We start from the raw sequence: 17186 nt of genomic DNA, 5'->3' as shown, positions 1-17186 counted from the left end.
CCGTGGTTCACCAGGAGATCGCTAATATGGGTCTCCCCAGCGCCTGCTCCTTGAGTCGTCCTGACACCGGCCCTGCTCATATGCCTCGGTCCTATCACAGTCCACCCTACAGTGCCCGTTATCCCTACAGTGCGCGCAATCCATCGGACTGGCGTACACCTGATGACAGGCCGATCTGTTTCTGCTGTGGCCGAATCGGTCACGTTTCCCGTCACTGCCGTAGCCGTTGGCCGTCCCCGCCTCGAAACACATTCTGGAATTCAAGTTCGCCCCGCAGTTCTTCACCCTGTCGCTTCTACGAAGCTTCCGACGCCGCTACCACTCCTCGCCGCTATACTCGCTCGCCCTCGCCTCAACGTCGCCAGCCACGTGCGCCCCAGCTTCGCCGCTCGCCCTCGCCGACCTACCCAGGACCATCCCAGCCGGAAAACTAGGCAATGCGGCACCTTGGGGTAGTGCTGCAATATCGAACTCGCCGCAAAATCCTCTTTTGACGCTGTTTACGAGACATGCCCTTCTTGACGTCCACGTTGATGGTTCACCCGTGACAGCACTCATAGATACCGGAGCGCACATATCGATTATGACCAGCCGCCTTTGCCGCCATTTAAGGAAAGTTGTTACACCTGCCGTTACTCGGGTCGTACGAATTGCCGACGGCAGCACGGTAGCCGTGATCGCACTGTGTACTGCACGTGTGAGTATTTCCGGCCGCCAAACTGTCGTCCTTTTCACTGTGCTGGACCAATGCCCCCATGACCTCATACTAGGCCTCGACGTCCTCTGCCCATTCAGCGCTCATCGATTGTTCCTCTAGTACTGTGCGTCTTGACCTGCCTCTGCTGGACGATCCTCCGATACCTCGAGAAATTCGCCTAAGACCGACTGATTTTGTTCCCGTTCCACCACAGGCCTTGACATACATTGAAATGGCGCCATCTACGCCAGTTCCTGATGGTGATTACATCTCCGCTTCTATAACTGCCATCGTTCTCAGCCACAACGTTACTGTCCCGCACACAATACTTAGAGTCACAGACAATCGCACGTATCTCCCGGTGGTGAATTTCGGGCTCACAAAGCAAATTCTGCCTAAAGATATCACCCTGGCTACGATCACTGCTTTAGCAGTTCACTGGGCTGAGACTTTTGCCGTCGACGCATCCTGTGAATCTTTCCGGTCTGCCACTTGTACTGACCACGAAATTAGGAAAATGATGGCCCCGAATCTCACACCTGTGGAGGCTGACCAGCTCTGCAGTTTATTGGTTTCGTACAAGGACAATGTCCTACAGACATTGTCCTTGGTTTCGTACAGTACAGTACAGTAAAGGTTTCGTACAGACAATCTCGACGACGGGGAGGAGGACAAAGTGCTGTTCGTGGAAACAGCCTCTCTGTATTCTCAGCTGCTGTTTATCTATCTCCTGTAAATACACCTTGTAAATAGTTTATACCCGTCACAATATGAAATGGAAGAGCGCAGATGCATGGATGTCTGCCTAATGAATCCTGTCAGCAACATTCTCGCGATACACTGCAGTCTACTAAACGTTGCACGGCCTATGAATTTTATTCGATTTAAAGAGGGACTACATTGTACGCGTGAACGAGCCTTGGTGCTCGCAGCCCTGTTAACGTTCAAGGGTCCATGCTAAAGAAGATACTGTTTTGTTCGCCCAACCTATTACGATCCTAGACGGACGGCACTGCAGTACGGCCTTTTATCTGATACTTCAGAACGAGGGCAACAGCGTGCTCAGTGCCGAGCAGGTGATATAACACTCCGTGGTCGGGCCGTCGCCTTCTTGCTTGCTTCTGTGAATGTCCATTAACAGTAATTGTTGTCCTTCGCTGTTATTTCAGTGTACTTAGTAATCACTGCGCAATCGCAAGCGAACCACAACTGCAACGCTTCTGCAGGAGCACATACATTAGGGCTGCCGTTGCTTCCCCTGTAACATTTGAATAAGTGATTCAATAGTACGAGTTGGCATCGGGCAAACAAAGATACCTATTAGAACCCTCCGATTCCCAAGTTTGTAGTATATGACGCTCTGTCATTTCATTATTATCGAGAAAGACAGTCATGACGCGTTGAAACCACACACGGAAATTGAATCACGATCGTTATTCGTTGTACTGAAAGCTCGTAGTACAGAATATTTTTACATTGAAACTATAAGCACGCAACTTCTGAAACAGCAATTTCTAAAAAGCTCGTTATTCTGAAAAGTTCGTACATGTGGTGCGTCATGCGATTTTGAGACATGTGTAAAATTCCTGCTAAGGGTATTTCGACTGAAGCTCTAGAAAGTACCTCTGAATCTGCAGCGGCGGTGCGTTCTTTGTTATTTCCAAAAAGTGTTGCTGGTGCTGCCGTTGTTGTTTCCCTGGAGCCATACACCTAGCATGCTGCTCCAGATGACAGTGGCAACGTATGAAATGACTCCTTAATATACACTGTACACGCACGCGCACAACATGCCCAAGAAACTGGCACAAGCATGGAGATTAACAAGTACCCAGTGCACATAGAGAGTATACAGTTATTGTGAAATGGACGAAACTGGCAATCAGTATTCAAGCGGAGATTGTACCTCAGACACCATGTGACGCCGAAAATACTGGACTTTCTTTGATGCATAACCACCCGGTACCTAACACTGACCCCTGTCTAAAGAAGAATAGCGGAGCCCCCACAGAGAGTTAAGCGGGGAGGACGCGATAGATCTTGGAAAAATACCGATGGATATTCTTCCGCACCTGAAAAGACAAAACGCCATGTTTCCTGACTGGTACCCTAAGGTTAAATGCCCTTGGTGCGAGGGTAGTCCCACTTTACACCACGTATGATGGGGCTGCACTCAAAAGGCACATTCACTTAACACAGAGTGAAGCTTACAGAAAATCCTAAACTCTAAGCAGTGGGAGGCACGACTGTCCAGCTCAGACCTTGAGGAGCAGCTGGTTCTCCTGGATCACGCCGGGCGGGCGGCTAATGCCAGCGGGGCCCTAGACTAGAGGACTCCGACCATCTACTCCCCAAACCCTCTTTCCTTTTTCACCAATAAAGTTTCTATCTATCTTTCTTTGATACATAACCACCCGGCATCTTACACTAGCCCCTCCCTAAAAAAAGATAAGCGGAGCTAAACTTTTATAGCACTAGGGAGGTGTTCTATCCTAGTGCAGCCTGCATTGTACGTGTACAATATGCAACCAGTCGACTACAAAGTGCGCGCACACTTCTCAGATTATCAACTTCAAAATTAGTACATATGCATTTCTACGTTGCTAAAATGTGGATGGCCCTTCAAATGGTGGTTTCAATACCAACACTTTTTACCAAAGCATGTCTACCACAACTCCGTGGAAACGTTGTAAGGCCCTTCTCTGTAAAGAACAAATGCAAAAACGTAAGACTGGCGAAGACGCCGGCTTGAAATTCCCGCAGCAGCTTGGCGAGACGTCAGGGATTTCGACGGCTTCAGCTCGAGCCTAGTTAAATTTCATTGCATTCGCATTCGTAGAGCGCTTCACACAGTTTCCGAGGGCTATGCATATCTATCTATCTACGTTTGTATCTGATTGTATCTAACCGTTTCCCTGCATACCTGGGTCACTGGGTAGTCAGTGGTCGGATGTGTATCGCATCGGGCTGATGTGCTGAGGTAACTGGGTTCGAAACCAACCACCATCAGGCCAACTTAGGTCACTGAGTATGTGCCAATATGTACGTATATACGTGCCCCTCCTTGCTGGCCTCCAATTAACCTCTTCGATGCCAGCGAGGGCCACTGGCTATATGCCAGTAGGTGTGTTTACCGCCATTCAATGGACGTCTTTGACACCAACTGGGGTAAATAGGCATATGCCACTTGGAATGTGCAACACTACAATGACGCATCGACACATACATATATATCCGCAAACTGAAAAGTGATCACCAGCTTCGTGACAACTATGCGATGAACGCTTGTTCCTTCGAAGCTGGGAGGTGGCGGGTTCGAGCACCCTGTGGTGTATATGGTGAACCCACTACCGGTGAATCCGTGATTACGTGCAGCTGTACTTCGCGTCTCTGTGTGGAGAGCGTAATTAGCCGCACGGCGAATTAGGCCTGGACCTCATCGGTACAGTGGAGCCTGTTCGACACGGCATCACTTTGATTGCGGCTGCAGAGTGGAATCTCGGCCGAACAACGTGCGTGGCATTCGGGTAGGAGAGACTTGGGGTGGGAATAGGTGTTAAGGGTATAGTGCCACGCAAACGACAAAGTCTCTGTTAAAAAAGAAAACGCGTTCAAATTCACGGCTTGCTGCTCGAGCTTCAACGTCGAACGCAACAACAACATAATTTGGCTAGCTGGTTCTCCCAAGCCCCGCCAGCGACACAAAGGCGATGTTTGTATCCAAACGGACCAAACGCAAATGAAGGACTGCACCCTTTTTTTTAATGCGTTACCATTCTTAGGGCCCTTCACGCATTTGACAGGTCCTATGTGTGTATGCTTGTTTGTTTGTTTTGTACTAAAGCGACGCAGAGCAGGAAAAGCTGGAAACCCGAGCGGCTCACAATCGCGCCAAGCACTGGCGTTCCGGCTGGCTTAGGGGCTGCACTGCAGGCATCGAATATACAATTTGGCTGGCCTTGCCCGTGCGCTCTTTCTCTTCATTACAGTTTGTTTCTATCTAACCATCTTCCCACCTACCCTGCTCACCGGGTAGTCCGTGGTCGAATGATTAGCGCATCTTTAAACAGACCCCTTGAATTTATCCGATGCTAAACGGACTTCAACCCACATCACAAGAATTCCTCAAGGACAGCAACCCGATGCATTAGCAGGCTGCGCCACAAATGCACCGGGCATGTTCATTTGTGGCGCAATTGCCCCAACCTCGAGGTCAGCATCACAGCGCCATAGTTAGGGGTAACTGGTAGTCCTGATAACGAAAGCCACCCACGGACGGTTGACCAGACGATTTGCGGGCAGACGCTGTCTTTTTATTATTTTACGCCCCACAATAACGAATGTCAAAAGGATTTCAAGATGCGTTACAAACTGCGTAAGCGGATAGGGCGATTAGGAGGCGTTGGCGGGCATGTATTCTATAAAGGTTCGCTCTCATAAGAATTTATCATGCTAACACAAGCTTTAACTTCTATAACTGTAAGCGAAGAACAAACAGTAGTTATGCAATTCATCAAACGGTATAGTGCCTTCCTCAACGATCATCGAATACAGTAGCAACAACGTGTACGGACGGCACCCCTGGAGCTCCGCTCTGGTCGACGGTTGTGCTCACCAACACCAGTCATGGCACAAACCACCGCATCCACTGCTGCCACCACCTCAGCTCCGCCAGCTGGGCCCATTTGGTCCGTCACCGCACCGCAACGCGACCCTCATGTTTTTTCTGGCCTTCGCGGCGAAGACGGGGAAGACTGGCTTGACCAGTACGACAGGGTGAGCGCTTGCAACCATTGGTACGAGTCCCACAAGCTCCGCTATGTTGCCTTCTACCTGGGGCAAGTGGCCCAAACTTGGTTTTTCAACCATGAGCGCGACTTCCCTGATTGGTCAGTATTTACTGCGCAGCTGCGACAGATATTTGGCACATCTGCTGGCTGCTCCGAAGTAGCGAAACAGAAGCTCACTACCCGCATCCAGGGAGCCGAGGAATCCTATACCTCCTACATTGAGGACGTTCTGGCCCTCTGCCAGAACGTCTGGCCCTCTGCCAGAACCGGCTCAGAGTGACATGTCCGAAGCGGCACATCTCCGCCATATCCTGAAGGGCATCAACTCCGTTGCTTTTCACGCCCGTGTTATTTAGAACCCCACTTCCGTTAGTGACATCATCACGACTTGCCAACGACTTGCCACGATCTGCTCCTTTCGTCTTCCACGCGCCTCCCGCGACGCTCACCTTAGCGACAACGACGAATTGCGAGCGCTCATCCGCATCATTGTGCAAGAGGAGCTTCACGGCCATGCTCTGGCCAACACCACCATTGCGTCTTCGCGCGCTCCTCCTCCCAGTTTGCGCGAGATCATTAAAGAAGAACTGACGTCCATGCCAAGTGTCACACATGCCCGGTCACCTGCGCCTGTTTGTGCACCTTCTTACGCCGAGATTGCTTCGCGGCCTGCGGTCCCAGTTTCCATCTGCACCTGCCACCGTTGTCTGCGACCACCTGGCCTCGATGGCAGCGAAGGCCCCCGTGCAACCATACGACTCTACCTGGCGCCCTTCCCGCCCAGTATGTTTCTACTCTGGCATACGTGGTCATATCTCTCGTTTCTACCGCCGGCGCCAGCACGATGAACGACGTGGCTATTCCGCCTATGAGAGAGACTATATGCCCAAATCGGAAGCCTACGTTCCAGGACCCTATATGTCCTCGTCACGTCGCTCATCCTCACCTCCGTTGCCTCAAAACATGTCCCGGTCTTCGCGCTCACCCCGTCGTCGTTCCCCGTCTCCGTTCCGCTGTACTTCATCGCCCCTGCGTCCTGCCTCCACTTCTTTGGACAACCATCCGGTAAACTAGACGCTGCAGTTTTTGGAGGAGAAACTGCTTGTTTGCTAACTGTCCCAATTCCTCCTGCTCGCCCGACTAATTTACTCACTGTTTGTCTGGAAGGTGTTTCTGTCGACGCTCTTATTGACACTGGCGCCGCCCTCTCTGTTATTCTTCGCGCACTATGCTTCCGTCTACGAAAAGTGCAAACTCCGTATGTTGGCACGGTCTTATGTGGCGCCAATGACAGTCTGATTTACCCTACCGGACAGTGTACTGCTCGTGTCCTCATCGACGGAATTCGCCATCATATTCAGTTTACTGTTCTTTCGTCGTGCGCTCATCCGATCATCTTAGGCTGGGATTTCTTGTCAGCGGCATCTGCTTTCATTTCGTGCGGACAACCACTGATACATATTACGGACACCGAGCTCTCTGACGCTGCCGATTCCTTTCCGTCCCACCTTGTCACAGCGGCAGATTTTGTTCTTCCACCCAGCCAAGCCCGCATTCTCACCATTAGATAAAAGCGAAAATATAGACGGCGACGCAGTAGCTTTCCTTCCTCAGCGCTGCATTTTTCGGGGAATCGCCATCGCTTCTTGTCTAGTGCGTTTCTCACGCGGCTGCGCCAGTCTGACCGCCTACAACACGACATCAGAGCTCTTGTATTGCCACACAGCGCGAGGCAGCCCACGAACACCAACCCGACAAAATTATGATGATCGTGCGGATGGGTATATACACATGAAGATGATGATGAAATGCACAGTTAGCGCTCACACTAACTCCCCCCCCCCCCCCCTTACGAAAGCGGCCGGCAAGGCAGCGAGTCAGAAACGGTCAGAACCCCGAAGATACGGCTTCAGGCGAGAGACGTGAACAATTTCAGTGCTGCGGCAACGGCCGTCAGTAACCGAGGTAACAGGAGCTACGCGATAGTTCACGGTATATGTTCTTTCAAACACGGTATATGGGCCGCGTTACCTGTGAAGAAATTTTTCACAGAGCCCTGGCACTCGAACTGGTGTCCACAGGAGCACTTCGTCGCCTGGGCGGAACGAAATGACACGACGGGTTGCATCACAACGGACTTTCCTCTTGTCCTGAATGGTCGCGGTGTGGACGAGCGCAATTTTGCGGCAGTTGGCGACGCGGGCGACGAACTTCTCTGGTAGAGATGTGGATGGAACAGAAGGCGTAGAGAGGAAAGTGGTGTCCAAAACAAAAGACGATGCACGGCCATACACGAGGAAAAAGGGGCTGTAGTTTGTTGTGCGTTGAACCGCGGTATTATATGCAAATGTGACGAAAGGAAGTATAGTGTCCCAGTTTGTGTGGTCGGGTTTCACATACATGGAGATCATGTCGGACAGAGTTCGATGGAAACGCTCGGTAAGACCATTGGTCTGGGGATGGTACGCAGAGTTGGTCTTATGGATGGTGTTTGAGGCTTGCAGGACTTCAGCAAGCACATGGGAAAGAAATGTCTTGCCACGGTCACTTAGAAGAACACGAGGGGCACCGTGGCGCAAGATAATGGCTTGCAGGACAAACTCGGTGACCTCAGAAGCCGCACCAGAAGGAAGAGCTGCCGTCTCAGCGTAGCGAGTGAGGTGGTCCACGGCGGTGACAATCCAGCGGTGACCCGCGGGTGTAAGCGGAAAGGGACCATATAAGACGATGCCCACGAATTCAAAGGGAACGGACGGGCACGGCAATGGTTGTAAAGGGTCGGCGGGAGGAGAGGTCGAACGTTTTCGATGTTGGCATGACGCACACGAACTGACGTACTTGGCAACACTAGTAGACAGGCCAGTCCAGAAACAGCGAGTCTTAATGCGGTCGTAGGTTTTATCAAATCCTAAGTGGCCAGCCGTTGCGTCGTCGTGAAAAGCTTGTAAAATTTGCAGCCGAAGTGAGCGAGGGACGACTGGGACCCTTCGGTGACCTGTAGGGTGGTAAACTTGCCGCAATAATGAGCAGTCATAAAGTTTAAACCGTGCCAGTTGTCGTCTTAAGCGGCTGTTGGGACGACGGGATAAGCCAGTGAGCCGGTCGATAATTGTGCGGCAGTACGTATCTGCACGTTGGAGGGAGGCGAGGTCTTCGGAGGACAGAATGTCGACCGAGGTCACGAACCGTACCGGGGCCATGGTTGTGGTCGGTTGGCTGGGCGGTGCCGAACGGAGGGAAGGTGAGACATGGGCATTTGGCGACAGCGGGCAACGGGATAAAGCGTCAGCATCTTGATGTTGCCTGCCAGACCTATACGTGGCAGTGTAGTCTTACTCCTGCAAACGCAGAACCCAACGCCCGAGACGTCCGGACAAATTCTTCAGGGAGGACAATCAACACAGAGCATGGTGGTCAGTCACAATTGTGAATTGGCGGCCATATAAATAGGGGGGAAACTTTTGTATAGACCATACGATGGCGAGGCATTCTTTTTCGGTAATAGAATAGTTTCGCTCAGCAGGAGAAAGAGTACGACTCGCGTAGGCCACGACTTGCTCTTTAGAGGCGTGATTCTGCTGCAGTAGGACAGCGCCTATTCCATGCCCACTTGCGTCAGTGTGGAGGATTAGAGGCTGTGGGAACAAAGTGACGAAGCACCGGTCCTGATGTGAGGCATCGCTTGAGGGTCTGAAAGGCGGCTTCACAATATATATATATATATATATATATATATATATATATATATATATATATATATATTGTTGCGGGGATAACGTTTATTTAGGGAGTGAGTATGGCTATATACAAGGTTTGGACAAGCAGCAGCGACGGATGTAAGGCTGTCGCGCGCCTCTGGCCACTTCCTCGCCGTCGTCTTCGTCCGACCGCCAGTAGCAGCCCCTTCACTGTCTCGTGGCACTACCCCCCCCCCCCCCCCGGGGCGAGAGCGCCGACCCGGTGCTTGCTACGACAGATCAGAGGGTCCAGTTACGTATGGCTTAAGTCTCGCAACGTGCACGATAGCAGAGGTTGGGGGCGTAGACGGCGCTGGTGCGGTGACTGGCTCGATCTCATACGTAACGTCGCTGACTTGACGTAGCACCCTGTAAGGACCATCGTAGCGGGACAATAGCTTTTCGGAGAGACCGATGCGGCGGGACGGAGACCACAGTAGCACGAGAGCGCCTGGGGAGTAAGAAACGTCTCTGTGGCGACTATCATACAGGGCTTTCTGGGAAGCCTGAGACACTGTGAGCCGTTCACGTGCGATCTGGCGAGCTGTGTCGGCGCGCGCTAGGGCGTCGCGAACGTACGTGGTGGTTGAGCTGACAGGAAGTAAAGTATCGAGAGGCAGGGAAGGTTCGCGTCCATACAGGAGATAAAACGGGGAGTAGCCAGTAGTGTCATGTCGGAACGAGTTGTAGGCGAAAGTAACGTACGGCAAAGTAGCGTCCCAATCGCGGTGATCGGCGGAGACGTACACGGAAAGCATATCGGTCAGAGTTCGGTTCAGGCGCTCTGTGAGTCCATTCGTTTGGGGGTGATAAGCAGTTGTGAGCTTGTGGTGGGTAGAGCAGGAACGAAAGATGTCATCGATGACGCGAGACAGAAAGTATCGGCCTTGATCGGTCAGAAGCTGTCGAGGAGCACCATGATGCAGGATGATGTCATGAAGGAGAAAGTCGGCGATATCCGTAGCGCAACTGGTTGGGAGGGCAGGGGTAATGGCGTATCGCGTCGCGTAGTCGGTCGCTACGGCGACCCACTTGTTGCCTGATGTCGAGGTTGGAAAGGGACCAAGAAGGTCGAGCCCAACACGAAAGAATGGCTCGGCGGGAATGTCTATAGGGTGAAGCAGACCGGCAGGTAACATAGCTGGCCTCTTGCGGCGCTGGCATTTGTCGCAGCTAGCGACATATCGTTGGACGGAGCGATAGAGACCAGGCCAGAAGAAACGGCGCCTGACGCGATCATAAGTGCGGGTGACACCAAGGTGACCAGCAGTGGGCTCATCGTGAAGCTGGCGAAGGACATCTGACTGCAGATGGGCAGGCACGACAAGGAGGCGTTCAGGGCCCTCAGGATGCATATTATGGTGGTATAAGGTGCCGTCCTGAAGGAAGAACAAGTGGAGGGAAGGGTCGGGTGTGGCGGAGTTGAGACTGTCGATGATAGACCGTAAAGCCGAGTCGCGGCGTTGTTCGTCCCGTATATTAACGAGGTCCGAGATAGACAAGACGCAGGCGTCGGTGTCTTGCTCGGAGACGTCAGGGGAATCCACGGGATGCCGTGAGAGACAGTCAGCATCTTGATGAAGCTGACCGGACTTGTGCACCACTGAAAACGAGTATTCTTGGAGGCGCAGAGCCCAACGACCAAGGCGTCCTGTAGGGTCTTTGAGCGAAGAAAGCCAACAGAGGGCGTGATGATCAGTTACGACGGTAAAGGTGCGGCCAAACAGGTAGGGACGAAATTTGGCGACAGCCCAGACAAGAGCAAGACACTCTCGTTCCGTGATGGAGTAATTCTTCCCCGGTGCGGACAGGAGGCGGCTAGCGTACGCAATAACACAGTCGTGGCCGCTCTGACGCTGAGCGAGGACGGCACCGATTCCATGGCCGCTGGCATCTGTGCGAAGTTCCGTCGGTGCAGTCGGATCAAAATGCGCTAAAATAGGGGAAGTCGTCAGGGCATCTATAAGCGCCGAAAAGGCAGCAGCTTGGGGTGAGCCCCATGTAAAAGCAACGTCTTTTTTGAGGAGCGCAGTAAGGGGACGCGCAATGTCGGCGAAATGACGAATAAAACGTCGGAAATAGGAGCACAATCCTATAAAACTGCGTACGTCTTTGGCCGAAGAAGGGATAGGAAAATGCTTCACGGCGCGAACTTTTTCAGGATCGGGCTGGACACCTGCCGCGTTGACGAGATGGCCAAGTACGGTTATTTCACGGCGTCCGAAACGGCATTTTGAGGCGTTCAGTTGGAGACCGGCATTGCGGAATACCTCGAGAAGGGTGGAGAGGCGCTGAAGATGGCTGTCAAATGTTGGCGAAAAAACAATGACATCGTCAAGGTAGCACAAGCAGGTTGACCATTTCAAGCCACGAAGAAGCGAATCCATCATGCGCTCGAATGTGGCCGGCGCATTGCAAAGGCCGAAAGGCATCACTTTAAAGTGATAGAGGCCATCGGGAGTTACGAATGCGGTTTTTTCGCGGTCCAGTGGGTCAACAGCAATCTGCCAATAACCTGAGCGAAGGTCAATAGATGAGAAATATTGGGCGCCGTGAAGACAGTCGAGTGCGTCGTCGATACGGGGCAAGGGATAGACGTCCTTTTTCGTGATCTTGTTTAGGTGTCGATAGTCAACACAAAATCGCCAGGTGTTGTCCTTTTTCTTGACCAGCACAACAGGAGCGGCCCAAGGACTCGAGGACGGTTCGATGATGTTCTTGGCCAGCATTTTATCGACTTCCTGTTGGATTATGGCGCGTTCTGCAGCGGAAACGCGATAAGGGCGCCGGTGAACCGGTTGCGCATCACCGGTGTGGATGGAGTGCTGAACAACTGTTGTCTGGCCTAAAGGGCGATTTTCGAGATCAAAGATATCGGAATACGACAGCAAGACACGGCGAAGATCTTCTGCTTGCGTATGCGAAAGGTCGGCTGATATCATTTTCTCTAAATTGGCACATAGCGATGAGGTGGCTGTGAGAGAGCCGGAAACAGTTCGAGGGCCGTCGACGGCTAACACAGAAATCGCGCATTCTTGCAACGACGACATGGTGGCAAGCGCGATGCCAGCAGGTAGCACGTGGGTAGAAAGACCAAAGTTCAAAAGCGGCAGGCAGGTTTTGTTGTCGCGTACGGTAACCACAGTGTGCGGGAGGACGACAGAGTGCATCAGGACCACGTCGAGAATCGGGGAAACAACGTATTCACCATCGCACACAGGAGGAGAGGGACTTAATGGGACGTACGTGGAGGCTTGCGGTGGCAGGTGGAGGAACTCGACAGAGCATAAGCGGCTGGGAGTGTCCGATAGTACGTGGGCGTCGAAAGGGAGCTCCAGTTGAAGTACACCTGTGGAGCAGTCGATAAGGGCTGAGTGCGTCGAGAGAAAGTCTAGGCCGAGGATCACGTCGTGGGGACACTGCGCAAGCACGGCAAACAAACCAATGGTCTGATGGCCAGCAATGCACACTCGGGCGGTGCACATACCAAGAACGGCAGACGAGCTGCCATCAGCGACCCGTACTGTGCTCTGAATTGCGGGCGTAATCACTTGCGGAGCTGCGTACGGAGAGCAGCGCTCATTATTGAAATCTGTGCTCCGGTGTCTATGAGGGCCGTAACGGTGACGTCGTCCACTTGAATGTCCAGAAGGTTTCGGTGCGTAGGTACAGTCAACAGAGGATTTGTATATCGGGTCACTGATGCAGCGTCACCTCCGGGAGCTGCACGGCTTAGTTTTCCGGAGCGTAGGTGCCAGGCCGTGCAGGGGACGATGAACCGGTATGGTCGCGGCGATCGAGATCGACGGCCTTGTGGGGACGGTGAGCGGCTAAACCTGGAGTGTGGAGCGGCGGCATCAGAAGCATCGGAAGCATGTGGATCAGAGCGAGGCGAAAACCGTCGAATGTTGCCTCCAGGACGACGCCAAGATCCAGTGCTCCAGTTTGAAGGCGACGACCAGCTACTGCGGCAGTGACGGGCAATGTGTCCAACGCGAGAGCAGTTGAAACATATCGGTCGGTCGTCTGCCGTCCTCCAGTCAGCCGGGTTTCTGTAGCGCGAAGGGTAGACCTGGTTCTGGGTGACATTTGCAGGGGTACGTTCGGATGTACGAATGGAACAGACGGCCGATGATAATCCCATGTTCGCGAACTCCTGGCGGACGACTGCTTTTATGAGTGACACGGTGGGCAGGTTGGCTGACTGAACGTCTGGAAGAACGGTCGTAGGAGCTAGAGCTTCAAGTTCGCGGCGGACAATACGCGTTACATCTTCTGACGCTGTAGCCGGTACAGGCGTCGGTGGGCCTTCGCATGATGACGTGGCGGCAGTGTTAGGTAGCCGAAGGAACTGGCGGGTGATGCGGCGACTCTTCGCTTGTTCAAAGCGCTAGCATTCCTTAACTATGGTGTCGACCGTCGTACAGTCCTTACACACCAGTAGATTAAACGCGTCGTCGGCTATTCCTTTCAAAATATGCGATATCTTATCATCTTCGGCCATTTGTGCGTCAACTTTTCGACAAAGGCCCAGGACGTCCTGTATGTACGAAATGTACGATTCAGTGGTCGTCTGGATACGAGATCCCAACTCCTTTTTAGCGGTCTGCTGTCGGTCAAATGATCTGCCGAACAACTCACGCAGCTTCGCCTTGCAAGCGTCCCAACTTGTAAGATCTTCTTCATGCGTCCGGTACCACACGCGTGCCGTCCCTTTCAGATAGAATATCGCGTTGGCTAACATAACCGTGGGGTCCCACCTGTTGCGGTTGCTGACGCGTTCGTACATGTCGATCCAGTCTTCGACATCCAAGCCATCTGTGCCAGAAAAGGTTCCCGGGTCTTGTGGGTGCAAAAGAATCACAGTAGCCGGTGGCTGCTGCACCGTCGACACTTCACTGGTCATCGCGGAGCAACCAAGACGGCGACCGCTTCGAAGTTCCGTGCTTGGTTGACGGAGCCGGCACGTTGACAGGTTTACCCAGCACTTCCACCAAAGATGTTACGGGGATAACGTTTATTTAGGGAGTGAGTATGGCTATATACAAGGTTTGGACAAGCAGCAGCGACGGATGCAAGGCTGTCGCGCGCCTCTGGCCACTTCGTCGCCGTCGTCTTCGTCCGACCGACAGTAGCAGCCCCTTCACGGTCTCGTGGCAATATATATGAGAAATAGGAGAAGCCCAAGAACAGAGCCTTGGTGCACACCAGATAGAACAGGGGGATAAAGTTGAAGAGACCGAGTTAGCGGAAACAAAATTGAAGGCGATGAGTTAGAAATTCACGGGTCCAATTAGCAATGTCTGGTTGAAGGTTGAGGTGGGAAAGTTTATGCAGGAGAAGGATGTGTGACGCTTTATCGAAAGCTTTTTCGAAGTTCAAAAATAGAGCCTCGATGGGGATGTTGCGATCGAGATGAGAATGTAAATTATGTAGGAACAGAGCAAGTTCAGAGTCGCAAGAATGAGCTTTACGAAATCCGTGCTGGTTAAGATGAAAGAAATTGACATCTGACAGAAAACTGGCAATGTGTGAATGTATGACGTGCTCCATGAGTTTAGAACAAACACTGGTGATGGAAATTAGGCGGTAGTTGTTATGATTTGTACGGTCGCCTTTTTTAAACATTGGAATAATTTTACCGACTTTCCCGTCAGTGCGGACTGATCCAGTTGTGAGAGACTGTTGAAATATCAGCGTTAAAAAAAGGCTACTGATGTGCTTAGTGCTTTCTAATACCGTGGAGGTAATGCCGTCAGTACCACACGAAGACGAATCTTTTATTTAATCAATAATTTTAGCAATTCCGTTCACGTCAAAAGTAATGTTTGCCATGGAGGGATCAGAGGAGGTGGCAATACTGGAATAGTTTCAGGGTAGTCATTACTGAAAACAGAGCAGAAAGCACTGTATAAATCACCAGCGACCTCGGTTTCGGAGACGGGAGCCAGAACTGTCACGGAGAAAAACAGTGTTGGACCATTGGGGATTAATGCATTGCCAGAAACGTTTCGGGTTATTGGCAACGTGGTTGAAAAAAAGCCATGTTTGGCCTCCGAGACCTGCTTGTCATATTGCTTGACTGCAAGGTTTTATTTCTCCCACTTAAGTTCGGATTGAGACGAGTTTGCGGAACGAAAGAGACGTTTTTTCTTGTTGTTGAGACGTTTTAGTATGCTATTAAACCACGGGAATTGTTTCCGTTCATTAATTGTTCTGGTGAGAACTGTACATCTTAACTAGACGCTAAATTCAGATTTAGACAGTTAGACTCGAGTGACTCAAGATTCAGTTAGACTCAAGTGAACAAAAATAGAAGTCAGTCGTGAAATGAACGTAAAAGGTTGTTAAATCTCGGGTCATGCTGTTATAGTCGCCTCTGTCATAAAGTGTGAGTGTTTTTTGAGTTTTTGTTTGCTTGTATAGATGGCATGAAAAAGTAGCGTGCAATATTTTATGGTCACTGAAGCCATTCAAATACGTGATACGGGAAAGGTTTTCAGGGTGTGAAGTTAGCACCAAATGCAAGATATTAGAAGAATGGTCTGTGGTGCGGGTGGGATGACTGACAACTTGGGATGATCCAAATGGGGGACACGTGCTGATGAATTCGCTGGCCATGTTATTTTTTGCTATCGAGGAAGCTAGATTAGACCAATCGATTGACGGCAAGTTAAAATCGCCTAGAAGTAGGACAGGTGTGTTGGGATACGACGTAGTTACCTTGCATAATGCGTCGTGGAAAGGTGGCCGAAATGAAGCGTCGCCAGAAGGAGGGCGATAACAAATGCCAAGAAGGATTCGTGGGAAGGTCGCAGTACAGTATAGCCACAGCATTTCAAGAGCTGATGATACGATTACCGGGATACAACGTGGTTGGCGACTCGTGGCGATAAGAACGCCACCACCACGAATATCATCGGGTCGATCTTTGCGAAATATGTCAAAGTCGGGAAGGAGGGGCAGAATCTCGGAATCAAGAATAGACGAGTTAAGCCATGTTTCAGTTAGCAAAACAACATTACATGAGGATGTGCTGATCAGGCCACATAAGGAATAACGCTTTGGAATGACACTGCGGATATTGGTATACAAAAAAATCATATCAAAACGACTAGGCGGGCAAGTTGAGGCTTCGATCTTGGTAACTGCTAAGATTTGAGTTCAACTACTTTATCGGCTTCTTGGTCAAAAATGTAGGTTTTGTTGCCACAAACGAGTTTGTCGAAACGTAGCTTGAATTGCATGCTGTTAGTCTTTCCAAATTCAATGAGGCGTTTACGAGCTTCGCGAACTTTGCGGGGAAAATCTTCGGAAGTGCCAAAATTTATTCCTCTAAATTTGTGAGCTAGAGAAATGATGCGGTATTTATCTTTGGAATGAGCCAATTGAACAATTTCTGGTCTTGAGCTGTCATGATCATAAGTTCCGAGCCCATGAGCGCGTTCAATTTCACGAGGTTCGTAGGCGACTGAAGGTGCCGGATGCAGTGATCGATGATTATTTTTCCAGACTCTCGCCAGTTTTCATTCGGATAATCTTTTAGCCCATAAAAAAAAGTTGCAACGACTAGTTCTGTTCTCGGCGTCTTCAGCGCGGGCAGTCAGAGCAGATACGTGGGCCATGCAAGCGGTTGAACAGAGTGTGTCAATGTCGGCCTTGGTAGCCGCGAGTGCTGTACACTCAGTTTCGTTTTTGGGCAATCTAGAGAATCTTTTTTCGTGGTCTGGCAGGGATACTTGAATAAATTTTAGTTGGCCGAGAACAGCTGACTACCCGGACTGAAGCTGTAGTAAAGTGGCCAGCAGTTGAGAGTTTTCCGTGGCAGAAAGGGGACCGGGGTTCGATTCAACATCATCGGACAGTAGTAACAAGTCAAACAGAATGCAAGTGCAGTCATAAACAGTGATGCAAATCGAATGTGGGCTTGGCAGCACGACCAACGCTCTAGAACTAGTTCGCTTA

Source organism: Dermacentor silvarum, chromosome 10, assembly GCF_013339745.2.
Source record: "Dermacentor silvarum isolate Dsil-2018 chromosome 10, BIME_Dsil_1.4, whole genome shotgun sequence".
Lineage (NCBI taxonomy): Eukaryota > Metazoa > Arthropoda > Arachnida > Ixodida > Ixodidae > Dermacentor > Dermacentor silvarum.
Note: the sequence above shows the minus strand (reverse complement) of the source record.